The 16,947-nt window shown below is 40.6% G+C and overlaps 2 pseudogenes; both read right to left on the minus strand.

Moving 5' to 3' along the window:
• LOC118577849 overlaps positions 1-1,783 on the minus strand; it is a 173,359-nt pseudogene extending 171,576 nt beyond the window's left edge.
• An 11,937-nt stretch (positions 1,784-13,720) lies between these two features.
• On the minus strand, positions 13,721-14,782 carry LOC118577111 (annotated as a pseudogene).
• Positions 14,783-16,947: the final 2,165 nt, after the last annotated feature.

Here is a 16,947-nt window from a genome sequence, read left to right on the forward strand (position 1 = left end):
TTCCAGAGGACCTAAGTTCAATTCCCAGCACCCACATGGCAACTCACAACTGTCTGTAACTCCAGTTTCAGGGGATCTGGCATCCTCCTACAGGTAGGCCAAAGGCCAATGCACATAAAATAAAAATAAATAATAAAAAAGAAAGAAAATGCCCTTTGTGACTATGTGGCATGTGACTGGAGAAAGAGATGACTAGTATTTTGAGATTTGCCAGGATATTGCTGTAGTCAGCATTCCAAATCAGAGCAAGGACCCAAATTAGAGCAGACACAGTGGAGAAGCCAGTGAGGAAAGTGTAAAAAATCTTGATGTAACACCAGCAGATATCTAATCTCAGTAAGATTGAGTAAGTGAGAAGTGTAATGCCATCTGCAACTGGGCTTCAGTAACATCAGAAATAGAAATATAAAAAATTATTTTAGAAAAGATGGTTTCTGTTTCATAAGAGCAATAGTGCAGAGAAACCCTCCCACTAAGCAGAACTTCAGACATTGCACCTAACTGTACACAAGTATGATGGTCTACAGAGGAGAAAATAAATCTCCCAACCTGCTACTATAATTTACAGATAAACAGTGATGCTATGACTCCAGAAAATTAGCCATGTTATTTTTCTTATGGACATTCCAAAATATAGCCATAAATGATCACTACTGAAATTTAGTTTCTATGCCTTTCTATAAATTGGGTTTTAGAGAGAAAACAAACATCATGTGCCTCTAAACAAAATGCAAACAGTGTTTATAAACTATCAGCAGGGTAAACTTCACAAGCCATTCACATTTGAACATGGTGCTGGCAGTGCATTTTTCATACACAGTAAAAGGCTGTGAGCTGCAGAAAAATGCACAAGGTACATCAAAAAAGGCACTTTTATGGGTGCAATTTAACTATATCTCTTTTAGCTTTAAATGTAAAAAGCAGAGAAAACAGCAATCATTTGAATAAATTACTTCCTTCATATTTGAGGATTTATTGGAGTGTAATGAATTACTCAATTTAGATGTTGAACAAAATTTATGTTCCTACTGGTTGTTTCATTTTAAGAAGTATAAGCCACTTAAAAATCAAAAAGAAAGCTTTCTGATTATAGTCAGTGCAAACTATTTATGTGCCAAATTCCACTTGTAACCCATCTATTATGTTGAGCACTAAGTGTGAGTAGGCATTTAAGTTTTATAAAATTAAGTGAACACATTTTTGCACTGGATACCATATAATGCCTTCACAGTACCATTAAAATGTAACAGGAAACTCTCTCCTGAAAAGGTACTGTGCATTTACCACAAACAAGAAGGTACTTTTTTTTTTGTTGATATCTTCACTAGAAAGTCTTTCTAGGTTTGAAGGAAAGCAGGGTGTTGAAGCAATTTCATTCAAACATCAAGTCAAAGATGAATTCTTTATTGACTCAAGAATTGTAGTCACTTAATACTATGCAACATTGATATAATGAGAGCTGAAGCAATCAGGTAAATTGATAGGAGTTATAAACAAACAATGGGCATCCAAAAGATTGCCACAAAGCCCTGGTCCTGCAGTAGTCAATTTGAGTTGATGTCCATGGGTCCTATTACCAAAAAAGGCCATGAAGATACCTGGGGTCTGGTCAGCCCCCTGAGACCGTGTTGGTCTTCAAGGGCCATGGTGTTGATGGGGCCATTCTGGTCTGGATGACCTGTGCTACCACTGGGGCCATAGTGACATTCAAGCCTGAGCTGCTGCCAAGGGCCATGTCTGGGTCCACGGTCTTACTGAATCTGGGGTCTTTGTTGATTTTCATGGCCCGTGTTTCCACAGTGGGCCATAGGAACTATGCATGTTGAAATCTGCTAGTCCCTCCTTTAACTGGCACTGGGATAACTGGCCCTGCACCTCAATGGATACTGCAGCAGGAGATCAGGCCCTCCCCCTAATGGGAGAGATGGCCCCTGTACTCAGGAGAAATGGACCCACCCCTCACCACAGGTGTGGGAGAGCTGGCCCCCATGGCATGGGCCTACAAAAGCTGACTCTGCCCCTCACCTGAGGGGGGCAGTCCTAGTGTCCCAGACTAACCAGTTCAGCTACTACCCAGACCTACATCCTGGGCCTCCAGTTAGCCAATCCTCTAACATCTGCTCCATCTATGACCTGCTGGAGTGTTTGAAAGGCATGGTCCTGGAAAGCCACAGGATCCCCGTGACTTGGAGAAATAGCAAGATATCTGAGAGGAGTTTCCGTGAGGGTCCATGACAATGGTGTGGCAGAGCCTTGAACTAGACCAATGACTCCATGCAATGAACATTTGTAGGTGGGGGTGATTGGACAAAAGGGTATACTGAATGTCAATCTGCAGCTCCCAAGGCCACTAAGACAAATGAAGAGGTATTCAAAAGACAGAAAAGACAGAAGAGCAAGATGGGTTTTTTATTTGTTTTGCTTTGTTTTTAATTAATTTGGGGAGCATTTTAGTTAATTTGGTGGGACTCTGCAGGGTGAGGAGCAAATATGGAGGGACTTGGGGGTGAGTGAGATTGGGGTGCATGATATAAAATTCCCAAAGAATCAATAAAGAATTATTTTTAAAAAAGAAGATTGTAGATTTTCACAAAGCAAAATATTAGCTTTTGCCAATCCCAGATCTGGATGTAGTTTTAAGGGTGTTTGTCAAGAACACAGCCCAAGAATTGAGTCACACAAGGGGAATTCTGAATGCTTTTTTTTTTTTTAAGAAATTTCTTTTTTATTAATAAAAATATTAATTTAATCAACATGGCAGTCATTATATACAGTGTACAGCCTTAGCAAAATATCAAATCAATGACAAAAACAAAAGAAATAACAACAAAACCTCAAACCAAAATGAACCAAAAATCCAAGCAGAAACCAGACCAAAAAAATTAAGCTGAGCAGTATTGTCTTGCTGCAGATTTAGTGGCACTGATGTACACGTGGTTGGCCTCAAAGGAAACAAGACCAGAGTCTTGTGACCTGTTTCTTCAAAACATAGAATTGTTCTTGGAAGGTGTTTTTATGCTCCTCCCGGGGGACTGGATAGGGTAGGAGTGAGTTCACTTCAAGTGTTGCTCTTCATATGCCTCTATGGAAAAATACGTTTTTGCCATATGTGGCTTGTCATTGTGACTGAACACCTTACTTGTGTGATTCATCTTAGCCCTCAGAGAATAAATTGTCTGATGCTGTGAATAAAGTTGGCTATTGCATGGGACTTTGTCCACCTAATTTGTAGGCCCTGCTCTTCCAGGTCCCACCGCCTTTAGAGCTGTCAACAAGTGGCACCATGAATCAGAGACCTGAAGTCAGCTATGAGACAAGAGGGTAGAGACCCCCACAGAAGGGAGTGAGTGGAGCACAGTATTAAAATCAAAATTATTAGATTGTTAACAAGTTGTCTATGATTATAATCCCTGGTTTCCAAAACTATAGATGAAGAAGTATAGGACAAAGTCCAAAAGAATATTGGAAAGGCATAAAAACAACAGGGAGAGATCCCTGTTCAATTTTGGGTCACTTGGGCATTGATTTGAACCGTTATTAGGATACTTAAGGAAGATGAAGATAGTAGCCATGACAAAGAGATATCCAAATCCTTGAAATGAATTTAAACTGGATGGTCAAACCTAAAATTGACAAAAGAGGCAAAGAAAGAGTTTTTCCCTGTGCTGGCAAAACCAAAAGTAAAAATGGCCCCACCTATGCTGGTGACAGGTCCCTTAGTTTCCTTACTGGAACCTCCTTTACATATGCATCTTCCACTGCCTGAAAATGACCCAAAGCACGGGGAGAAGAATTTGAAAATCTAATACTGAATCCTCTCCACTTTTTGATGAGGACTTGAGAGCATATGAAAAAAACTAACTTTACAACTTAGACAAGTTAGGGCAAGACAGGGAAAAGAAATTTATTTCTCAGTTTCTCTCTGAACACATGAACTGGGCTTAATATTTCCAGGGCAATCACAGCAAAATCAAAATGCTGACCTAATTATGCACTAACCAATCTATATAAACTCTAGAAAGAGAGGTAGCATTGGACAGTTCTTGTATATCATCTCAAGAGGTGAGAAAGAACTATAGGTATTTGAGTTCAGACTAAAAGAGACATTCATGTATTTTGTGGATCCTTCACTGCCACTAAATTGTCTCCTACAGGTACTACAGCACAAGAGAGTAAATCTCTGAAATGGACCTACTCACTTCTTAGGGGTCATAAAGTACTAACTACTTACTTTACTCTTCTTGCTCAATTAGTAAATCAGGAGAGGATTCAATGTCAACAATTACATGGGTTTGATCCTTGCTGTATTAAATATTACCCTTAATTAACAATCAATTTTTAAGAGTGTTGTAGAATTCTCCAGATTTTCAAATTTCATTTGTAGATTACTGTGGAAGGATAGGAAATCATCATCCAGTGGGTTCACTATGGGATTTTCTCCTATGAACTGAATTTGTGAGTACAGAAGTGGTCCAACCTGCTCCCATTCCACAGGCAGATATTTATTTTATGATGGCTCATCTAATGGTATAATAAGGGTCATGGTCCAGATAGTCACCAAACTACTAATACTTCTTTTTCTTCAGCCCAACAAGTGGGACTAGCTATCTTGATTCATTTGTTACAGTTAATTCATAAGCCCTTAAATATCATTTCAGATTCTGCTTATGTTGAAGGATTGTTTCCAGTAATAGACTCACACATGTGCATACTCTAACCTCACTGGTTTCATTATAGAAGGAAATAAGCAAGCTGATGCATTAACCTGCCCTACTTTTACTTCTCTAGAAGAAAATTGGAAAGGGGCATGCATCTGTCATTCAGATGGACCCACAGAAGCGTTATGGATTCCTCTTCAGTTCCTCAAGGCCCAGGTCACACAGGACAATGGGGGAGAGTGAAGAGACAATGGAAGTCACCAGAAAGATAGCAAACATCCAGCTAAAGGACAAAAGGAAATATGGACCATATCATCAGAAATCAACTGCTCACCTGGGGCCAAGTTAAGGCCCTATGTACCAAGAGAGAAGTTATTTTACTAATGAGTCTGTGTTTATGACTGGACCTTGGGACCATAAGCGACTCATTCAATCACTTGAAGAAGAGACTGCATTTAATTTTTCCTGGGGATTTAAATTACTTCCCACTTAACATTGGACATCATAACATTTGTATTTCTATTAAAGTCAAATATGGACTTATATTCTATAAAATACCAAAGTTAATAATCACATGAGTCTCTGTTCAAATTATTCTCTAAATTTTTCTTGTTGGGGAGTATTTGTACACTGTGTGAAGGTGTGTTGCTGTTATTGGTGTAATAAAAACCTTAGCAGCCAATGGCTAGACAGGAGAGTATAGGGAGGACTTCCAGGCAGAGAGAACTCTGGGAAGAAGAAAGGCAGGATTCACCAGCAAGAAGCAGGGGAAGCAGGACATGCAGTAAGGAGAGGAGGTAACAAGTCACATGGCAAAAATGTAGATTTAAAAATATGGGTTAATTAATGCTATAAGAGCTAGTTGAGAAAAAGCCTAAACTCTCATAATTAGTAATAAGTCTCCATGTCATTATTTGCAGGCTGGTGGTCCCAATGAGAGAGTACTACTACATTTTCTGATCAACATGATAATGTAACTAATAGTATTGGACAGAGTTTTGATCTCTGTTCTTGGTGGCAGAGTATTATAATGTTTTCTCTGTTCTAATATTATTCATTATTTTATAATTTGCTTACCTATAGGATACTCATGCATCAAATGACAATTAGATTTATCTTCAAAATCTCAAACAAAACCACTCTGAATATCCTGCTACCACAAAAATTTTAAAAAGGGAGATGTCAGGACACAGTCCAAGAATGGAGTCACACAAGGGAAAGTCTGAGTGCTTGACTCAAAGAAAACAAGAGTCTTGTGACCTCAGTTTCTTCAAAACACAAAATTGTTCTGGGAATGTGTTTTTGTGCTCCTCCCAGGTGTAAGCACATAGGAGTGAGTTTACTCTAGCTGTTGTTATTCATATGCCTCTTTAAAAAAAAACCATGTTTTTGCCACATGTAGCCTGTCCTTGTGAATGAACACCTTACTCATGTGATTCTTCTTAATCCTCAGAGTATAAATTGTCTGATGCTCTGAATAAAGTTAGTATTGCATGAGACTTTAGTTTGCCTCATTTCCTGGCTCCATTTTTCTGGGTCCCACCACCAGCTAGAGCATTGAATAGGTGCTAATAGTCACTTCAAATACCACAGAACAATGATTTATCATGTTTCTATGGGAAGATACAAGTAGAAAAAAATAACACTTCCCTTAATTACACAAACATCAGGTTTCTTATCTGCTAAAAGCTGCCATTGTATAAAGCTCAAAACTCAATGACAGAAAAACTAAATGTGTGTGAGGCTATGAACCTGAGGCTATTGCCTCCCAGTTTGATCTCCTATATAAATGTTGCATGAACCCTTACTGTGTTAGTTTGCCTCCTGTGGCTGTGATAAACATCATGACCAAGAGCAACTTGGGGAGGAAAGGATTATATGGTGCTGTGGATATCACTCTGTGTAAATAAAATGCTGATTGGCCAGTAGCCAGGCAGGAAGTATAGGTGGGAGAAGCAGAGAAGAGAATTCTGGGAAGTAAAGGCTGGGGTGGAGAGACTGCCAGCCGCCGCCATGACAAGCAACATGTAAAGACACTGAAAGCCAGAGGCTATGGATTTGTTCCAGATTAAGATACATCAGGTTTGATCAGCCAAGACCACCTGAAAGGTCTCCAATGACACCATGGCCCAGGTGATCCAACATCCAGAATGGTTTCAAGGCAACTGGCTCAAAGGTTCTACTCCATAATCCTAAAATTTTCTTTGTGTCCCCATAAGATACAGTGCCCCACTCCAGCAGGAAGTAGTAAGAGAAACTATGCCCAATTTCCCAAAATTATCAAACTGGCTTTGGAGATAGAATTGGCTCACTCCTTCTCTAAACCCAGACATATTTCTAAAAGAAAAGGTTAAGAGATTTTTGTGTCCCAAATCAGAAGAGCCCTCTGGTGTGAGACAGAAAAAAAACCCAATATTTTTATTTAAAGCAGGTTGATTATAAATGCGATCTTTTTCTAAAGAATAAAAGGAGATATGATATAGATATAATAGGAAGAAAGGGTAGATTAAGGAACTTACTTCTAAAGAACAACAACTTGTTTAAGATGTTTTACATTGGTATAGATTTTAGTCTATTGATACAAACTTAAAGTTAATTTTGTTATACTGTGTGTATATTTCTACTCGTGTTTAAGGTATTATGTTTGTATAGGTCATTTAAAATTTTAATGGATAATTAAAAATAGATTAATAATTAATCATCTATGATAATCATATTCGTAGCTGTCTTCTAGGTATACATAGAGATATTTCAGATAGATAGGTAATCTTCAAATACTTCAAAGACCTTCAGAATATGGCATTTAAAAATATTTTTAAAATTTAGACTTTCTGGACATTGAGACATGTCTGCTCCTGGCAACGCTGATTTACTTCAGAGAGGAGGATGGGCATTGAAGATACTCCATTATAGAGTTTATTTTGTTCTTGACAAAAATAGCCATTTGGGCAAGAAACTGTTCTTGCCTGGACTGCTTGATCAACTGGACATCCAGGACCCATAGAAAGGTGACCACTGAACTCTGCTTCGCAAAATGGTCCTTCAGGTTCCTGCTTTGCAGAGGAAACTGCCAGACATTCTACAGAACAAGAGACTCTAGACCTGTGGACTGAAGACAAATGCCCCAACTTTACAAAGGAACATTAGGTGACTCTCTAGGCTGCCAGCTGTCTCTGTCTACCCTGCAAGACTCCCAAAAGTTGCTTGCATCCTTCTCCCAGTTCTCAGGTAATATTATATCCTTCTGAGGTCTTTGATGTGGTTGAAGACTAGATAGTTATAGTTTCCTCAATTATGATAAAAGATAAGTTAGATATAAAACCTTGGACTCACAAATATAAGATAGATAGGATACCTTCTTTAATATTGTAACTGTAATTCTTGCTTGATAATTGTTTTGTTATATGTAATTTTACTATGTAAAAGTTAAAACCTTCCTTTAAAAAAAAAGAAAAGGGGAAGTGCTGTGGATATCACTCTGTGTAACTAAAATGCTGATTGGCCAGTAGCCAGGCAGGAAGTATAGGTGGGAGAAGCAGAGAAGAGAATTCTGGGAACAGAAAGGGGAGGCAGAGAGATTGCAAGCCACTGCCATGAGAAGCGAGATTTAAGGTACTGGTAATCCATGAGCCACGTGGCAAAGTATAGATTAATAGAAATGGGCTAAATATAAGAGTAAGAGCTAGACAACAGTAGGCCTGTGCTAATGACTAAGCAGTTTAAATAATATAAATGTCTGTGTATTTATTTTATAAGTGGGCTGTCTAACAGGGCTTGGCGGGGGCTGGAGAGAAGGTCTCCAACTACAATATGGCTTACAGGTTACACTCTATCATCAGTGGGAAGCCAAGGCAGGAACCTGGAGGTAGGGAGCAGAGGACATGGAATGGGGTTGCCTACTGTCTTACTTCCCCTTGCTTGCTTAGCTGTTTACACAACCCAGACCCATCTGCCCAGGAATGGTATCACTCACAGTTAGCTAGGTGTCCCTTCAGTTAGCAATTTTAAAAAATACCCCACAGACATGCTCATTAGCCAATCTGGTAGAGGAAATTCCTCAATTGATATTTTGTCTAAGTTTATATCAAGTTGACAGAAACAAACTAGTAAAATCTACTCCTTGTCACTTTGACATCCATATTACTTAAAGCCATAACTTTTCCTTTCTGCATTTATCCTTATAATATCACACTATATAATATAGTCTCACTTTTTAAAATGTCCTACAGTCTTTTAAATTTTCCAAAGGTATAAAAGTCCATATTCTCTTTAAACAGCAACACCATTTACTCATGGGATCCTGTAAATTCCAATATAAATTACAGACTTTCTTAATCTAAGAGGGAAGAAGCAGAACACCGCTGCAATCACATCGATGCAAAACCAAACTCTAGCAGCGTAACAAGCTCAGTGAATGGCATCTGGGACTTACAGCTTCTGAGCTCCATGGCATTTAGGAAGCACACCTCTGTAGTCTGCCATCCAGAAGAGACACAGTTTGTCTTATAGTTCAGACCGGCTCCACTTCATTCCTTCTACCATCCTTGGCAGACACACCATGTCCTGCCATTTCCAACATCCTGGGATCCCTACTGCAGCTGAGGCTACATCTTCACCAGTGGCCTCCCTTTTGTCTCTTTTAGCATCTGCTTGAGCAAAGCATCTGCTTCTCTCCACAATCCCTTAAGCTCTGGGGTCTCTATTGCAACTGAGTTTAAACCTTCACCAATGGCCTCTTCTGGTCTATCTTTCCATATTGCCATGTGGTGCCAAGCCTCAGTTGCTCTATTCATGATGTTTTTACTCCTGTAGCTTGCAGACCATCAAAACCAGTACCACATGGGAAACCTTTACACATTGCCAAATTCTGCAGCAAGCTTGAAGTGTAGCCTTGCCCCCAGAACCACCACAACCACAAAAGCTGTGTGCTGATCCTGAGGAAATGTTTCCAAGAAAATCTGGAGTCAGGTTTTTCTGATCTCTTATTAATCATAGCTGATATTTTCAGACCTAGCTAGCCAGCATGGACTGTCCCAGTAAAGTTTTTATTTCTTTAGTTCTTGTTCCTATAAACTACAGCTGATTCTTTAGCTGTAGCTGACCAAAATCCACAGACTAATTCAAAACTCACACAAACTGCTCTAATGGGGTGTTTGCTTCTCTCTGAAACTGTACAAGCTAGACCTCCATCATCCTCACTTCCTTCAATATTATCTTCCAAGTTCCGATAAGAGCTCATTAGCCTCTGAGCACTCAATGGCTTTTGTAGCCCAAAGTTCCAAACTCTTCCATCTTCTCACAAATATTCAAAGGGATTAAAGCCACATTGTCCGTTACATCACAGCAATGCCCCCTCTCTATAGTAACAATTCCTATTCTAAGTTGCTTTCAGTTGCTATGGTAAACACCATGTCCCAAAGCAACTTGAGGAAAGAAATGGTTTATTTGACTTGCACTTCTATGTCATGTCCAATCATTGAAAGAGTCAATACAAGAACCTGGAAGAAGAAACTGAAGCAAAGATGATGGAAGAAATTTGCTTACTTGCTTGCTTTCCCTGGCTTGCTCAGCCACCATTCTTAAGTAGTCCAGGATCACTTGCCTAGGGATGGTACCACCTCTAATGGGCTGGTCTCTCCCACACTAGCTAGCAAGTAAAGAAAAAAATGTCTCACAGATGTGGATGTAGGTCAATCTGATCTAGGAAATCCTTCAGTTGAGGTTCCCTCTTCTGGGTGACTCTACAAAAACTAACCAGCTTAACTAATTAAGAAAAGTTTTTTTCCAACCAAGTCATATTCCAGCCAATCACAAACAATCCACCACAGGCCAACAAATTTGAGTTCCAAAATAGAGCAAATGCTTCATTCACCTCAAGAACAAACAAGAGAAATACCTTACAGCATGCTCAAGCACGGCTGATGGGCCTGATTTCCTTATATTGCGTTAAATGTCTATGTGCAGTCTGTAAACGCTAGCTCTTCCTAACATCGCACAGGACATCTGAGGGAAGGCTCTCACCACCAGTATTGACAACCTGAATCCCATCTGTGGATTCACATAGTGCAACAAGAGAACTGAGCCTACAAGATGTCCTCTGACCTCCATACTTGTGCCATGGCCTGTGTGCACCTCCCACCCCACCACAGATATAAATAAACCAATCAATAAATGTAATTTTAAAAGTTTCAAGAATTCTGTTAAGCTTAATTTGATTTAAACCTTTATTTTAAAAAAGGATTGCTTAACAGTCTAGTATTTCTTTCACCACAGAAGTAAAAATCTTACTTGAATGAATGAAAATTCAGAAAATATTGAAATGTAATTATATTGCTCTATAGAACACTTAATATCTCAAACTAGTCCAAGCAAGATTCATCTTCCATTAGGAATCAATAATTTGAAAACAGCATTACAGATTCAGAAGGAAGTCATCAGTGGCTTTGTAGGGGTTGGTTATGATCTCACTTGAGTAGACAAGAGCAAGCCGTCTGGAAAGTAAGTGATAGCAAGTATACCTGAATCTCTATCACACCAGTAAGTAAGCCTGCATCTCCATCACACCAGTAAGGATGACTAATGCCTGCATCTCTATCATACTAGCTCAGTTTTTGTTGCTTTCAAACTATAACCATAAACACAATGTTTGTGCATGGTTGATTTTATTTACTACTTTTAAATCTTAGCTTGTTATATGTAGTGCTAACAAATACATTAGAATGAAAATTTACATTCTTGGATGATGATATCTAAAAATATCTAAAATACATTCTAAAAATATAGTTTCATCTAAAAATAGAATATATTAAAAGCTAGAATATAGAACTCTACAATTCAACCGGGGACTAGAGTTTGATCATTAGCAAATTCACTGCAGGTATTTCAAAGTGAACCACACACCCATAGATGGATAGAACTTCGTGAAAATTGAAAACTTGGTGCACCTCTTTATGGGAGTCACACAAGCTCTGGAGGATGCAATTTAAGGATGCCTGCACTGACATGAAAAATTACTGCAGATTCTATCATCATAAGGAAAACATAGAAAAAATAATTTCAAGAACTAGTTTGTCTTTTTGCATTGAGTAAGGTTAACAAAGAGAGGCAGATTAGCTGCTGAGCAAATGCATTTTCTTTAGAGCTTATGCAGACCCAAAAACATCAACAGAAGTGAGTGAAAAGACTATAAGGAAGATGATAGCTCTGGGATCCAAGTCATCTCAAAAGGCACTGTGAACAGCAGAGCAACAGAGAGAAATTGGCTCTTTTACACAATTGCCCTGCTGCAGGCTTCCTGATTAAGTCAGACTATGTCATTTTTTAAACTCCAAAGCATGACAGGGAAAACAGAAGACCTACTCAGATGAGAACTGGCAGACCGATATAAAAATGTCCAGGGTCAGGGTTGGCGATTTAGCTCAGTGGTAGAGTGCTTGCCTAAGAAGTGCAAGGTCCTGGGTTCAGTCCTCAGCTCTAAAAAAAAAAAAAAAAAAAAAAAAGTCCAGGGTTAACTCACATGTTTTTAGACTGATTCATACATGCTGAGAGTCAAACATGGAATAATAGTGTGCTTTATGGAGATTGAGTAAATACTCTGCTCATCAATGACAGGGAAAAAGGGCAGCTAAATTTAGGTTGGACTATTTATATCTGTAGTAGACAATTTTTTGAGATTTAATAAATCATTTCCATTATTTGTAGAATCATTAAGGTTTTGTCTAAGACCAGTACAGTATGAGTTAAGTTTATGTACATAACATAGATCTAAGATATTTTCCTAAATGTGACATACTTGTCCTTTATATTAGAAGCTACACTATATTACACACAAAAAGGCATTATCTTAATATTTATTAGGTTAATAGTTTCTCTTCTTTACAACTAAACATATTCCAAAACCTATATAAGTTCTTCCAAGTAAATTTTCCTTGTAAAATCATCGACTTATTTGCTTAAATAAGATCTCTCTTTAAAAATGTAATAGAAAGAACAGCAGCAGGCATTCTAGGAGAACAGACTAGCTTAGCAGGCCAGGAAAACAGGCAAGCTAACTGAAGATCTTAACCACTGTCTCCTGTGCTCCAAATACAATACCCCAGTCTCATCCCTAGCTCTGCATCAAAACTATTGCTTATAGGCACCCACACACACACACCACTGCTGCCCTCATCTCCTGTGGATCCCACTCACTTTCTCCTCCTAACTTCTCTTTCTCCACTCATTGCCTTTTTTCCACTTGTGACTTCATTATTTATTAATTAAATAGGTTTCCACACATGGCTTTTTAAATAATCCAGGCAGGGGGAGAAGGGACAGGAGGGCACACCTGCAGCTCTCCTACCTCCAGCACATATTTACAGTTAGCCACTGGACAATCCTGGCTCAAGAGGAGGCAGCAAAAGTTGGAGAGTGGGGACCCCAGGAGAACAAACAGTAAGTCTTATTTCCTCTATTCCATCCCCCCAAAACCATCCATCCCATCCTAGTCTCTGGCGGTGTCCAATGATGTCCATCTCCCATTCCTTCCCAAATTATGGAAGTAAGGTTCTTCTTACCAGAATAAGAGCACTTGGGATAACAGTAGGGTCCCCTCACCAAAAAAAATAAAATTAAAATTAAAATAAATAAATAAAAGAAAAAAAAGAAACAAAAAGCACTGGGATACTAATTAATAGGGCTTAATAGGGCATTACCTTCCCCAGAATAATTATTTTCTGTTCTAAGGCAGGCAAGCAGCAGCGGAATGAGATCCCACGGTAAGAGCCCTTTTGCTAAAGAGCTGCTGGGGTATTTTAAGGAAAGCACCCTTGCCCGAGTGAGAGCATTTGAACTAAGAGTCTAAGTTTGTGTAGTAGTATAGGAGGTGCCAGTGTAGGGACTACAATGTCAGAATAAGAATCTTAGGGCCCAGAAGGGAAGGAATCCAACCAAATAAACATCCTTGACAGAACAAGAAACAAGTAACTTCCCTCCCAAACAAGGGACCGCAGGTTCAGGGAGGAGAGCTCCTTCACAGGACTGGGGTAGGGACTGGGCGGACTTGGCTATCTTCTGACCCCTGATCCTTGTTCCCTGACCTTAGTAATACTGGATTTTTGACAACCTGCATAACCAGGTCAGTAGATGTCCATCTATCCCTGTAGCATGACCATGGGATTCCAACCAGAGAGCCTGGCTGGGCCTAGGGAAGCAGGGACCAGGGTAAGGGGTTGGGGCTTCCTTTGGAGGGATTGATGAGTGCTTCTTCAGCTGGTGTTTTCATCCAAGGGTCCTGTAGAATCTCCTCCAGTGAGGATCGGGAACAGGGTTTAGGGGCCACGCACCGGCGGATTAGGGCACAGCAATCTGGGGAAACATGAGCAGGGAAGTGGAGCTCAGCCTCTAGAATCTCCTGGTCCCTCTTGAAGGGAATGTCCCCACAGACCATGTCATAGAGGAGAACACCTAGTGACCAGACAGTAGCTGGGAGGGCATGGTACTGGTGTCGAGAGATCCATTCTGGAGGGTCCCATCAAAGTCCGTGCACGGTTCATCATGCAGCAGGGCACCAGAAACAAAATCAATGAGCTTAATAGAACCACGGCACAGGTCTATCAGGATGTTCTCATCCTTGATATCACAATGGACAACTCCACGGGCATGGCAGTGCTGGACAGCTGCCACTACTTGGCTAAAGAAGCTGCGGCTACGGCTTTCACCCAGTGGGCCCTTCTCCGTAATGTAGTCAAAAAGATCCTGGGCGGGCATAGGCCGCTCAAGGACCAGCATGAAGCCCTCTGGTGTCTCTAACCAGTCAGGCAGGCGTATCACACCTGAATACCCATCGCCTTCGCCCACCTTCCACAGCAGTGCTACCTCAAGTGGACAAGTGACTGAGTCTGACAAGGTAGACCAGCCTAGCACACGGAGATTACTTTGATGGCCACCTGACGTCTATCCGTGACGCGGTGTTCCACCAAGACGGTGTCAAAGCCTCCCTTACCCAGGAGGGGGCCAAGTCGGTATTTGGCCTCGAAAGCTGCCCAATTCTTGCCACCTGGAGGCTGCGTGGGGGTCACAGGGTGCGAAGGAAGCCCCTGCAGAGGTTTGGTCAACATGGAGGAGGCACTGTGTAGATTGAGCCCGCTGAATCCGCTGAGCCCGCAGGGCGTGGATGCCCGGGGCAGAGCGGCTGGAGAGCCAGGGTTGGGGGGTGCCAGGGTGGAAGGCAGGGAATCTGGTGGCCCGGAAGCGCCTGCAGACGGCACAGTGTTAAGATTCGTCGCACGCGCCAGCCCCAATGCTACTGCCACTCATTGCTTTATCCAAGACTCTAACTCTAGCAGTCACTCCCAGCTATCCAACACTCCTGCCAGGGAAGCTGACTGCTTCCTTTTCTTCACATCTCCTTCTGTTCCTCCAGATCCAATATCCCAGTCTCATCCCTACTCTACAGCAAACCCTTCGAAGTGGCCTCTCTTCCCTTTCTGCCCACATTCCAAAGAGACTGAATATGCAGATCTTGGTCTAACACTGTGTTTTCCTCCTTCCTGTGAATCCCCTCAGACCCCTAGCCTATCCCCATTCCTAAGTGTCAGCTCCCAATACCCAGGAACACATTGTACCTGGAACTCCCAGTAGCCACACCTACCAGGTCCACAGAAAATTTCCTAACAGGTAACACACAGCCACCACAGAAACTGGACAGGAAACAGAAACCAAAGGACAAAACAGCCATCCTAGATCTATAATCTTACCAGGCCCAGATGCCTAGATGTCAGCATAAAGACACAATTATGGTGATATTTTATTTGTGCTGAAATGTGATTTTATTTGTATGTTAATAAATGAAGTTGCCTGGGGATCAGAGCTAAAAGCAAGCCATTTGGCAGAAGTCTGGCAGTGGTGGCACAAACCCTTAATCCGATCACATGGCAGGCAGAGTCTCTGTGGTGGTCAAGGACACAGCCAAGTGGTGACATGAACTTTTAATCCCAGTATCAACCATAAAGACCTGGAAGTCTGTATAGACAGGCAGTGATGAGTAAATCATGTGGTTTGGTTTTAAGCCAATGAGAAGGCAGAACAGAAAGGCAATAAAAAGACAGATACACAGAAAGAAGGTCTCTCTCTCTCTCTCTCTCTCTCTCTCTCTCTCGGGAAGCAATGGCAGAGAGTGGTAAGCTAAAGGTAGTCTTGGCTCTTCACTAGTGCTCTGATCTCTTGGGCTTTTAACTCTGTATTTGGCTCTGTGTTTCTTATTTAATAAGACCATTTAGAATTTCGTCTACACACAATCAATAACAACCAGGCCATTACATCTCAACTAGAGCCCAGAAAAACCCACCAAAGCAAGCCCTGAAACACACACACACACACACACACACACACACACACACACACACACACACACACACACACACACACACACACAAAGACATTAAAACAGACTGTATGGCTATTATAGAGTTTCTTAAAGAGGAAATGAATGCATCTCTTAAAGAAATCTAGGAAAACACAAACAATGGTTGAAGGAAATGAATAAAACTGTTCAATTCCTGAAAATAGAAATAGAATCAATAAAGAAACCCCAAACTGAGAAAAATCTGGAAATGAAAAAAATGTAGTTATTTGAGCAGGAAAGGAAGAGCTTCACCAACAGAATACAAGAAATGAAAGAGAGAGTCTAAGGTGCTGAAGATATGATAAAAGAAATGGATATATTGGTCAAAGAAGATGTTAAATCTAAAAAATTTATGACCCAAAACTTCCAGAAAATCTGAGATACTATTTATCACTCTGTATAAATAAAATGCTGATTGGCCAGTAGCCAGGCAGGAAGTATAGGTGGGACAAGAGAAAAGAGAATGCTGGGAAGTAGAAGGCAAAGGCAGAGAGAGACACTGCCAGCTGCCGCCATGACAACAAAGATGTAAGGTACTGGTAAGCCACAAGCCACGTGGCAAAGTATAGATTAATAGAAATGGGCTAAATACAAGAGTAAGAGCTAGACAATAGTAGGCCTGAGCTAATGGCCACATTGTTTAAATAATATAAATGTCTGTGTGTTTATTTTATAAGTGGATTGTTGGACTAACAGGACTTAGCGGGGGGGGGGGGGGGGGGGCTGGAGAGAAGGTCTCCAACCACAAATGGCGCCCAACATGGGGCAAGAGAAAAGACAGAAATCTAAGACTAATAAGAATGGAGGAAGAAGGAACCCAAGTCAAAATCCCAGAAAATATTTTCAACAAAATCATAGAAGAAAATTTCCTAACTTGAAGAAGGAAGTGCCTATCAAGTAAAGAAG

Source organism: Onychomys torridus, chromosome 2 (assembly GCF_903995425.1).
Source record: "Onychomys torridus chromosome 2, mOncTor1.1, whole genome shotgun sequence".
Classification (NCBI taxonomy): domain Eukaryota; kingdom Metazoa; phylum Chordata; class Mammalia; order Rodentia; family Cricetidae; genus Onychomys; species Onychomys torridus.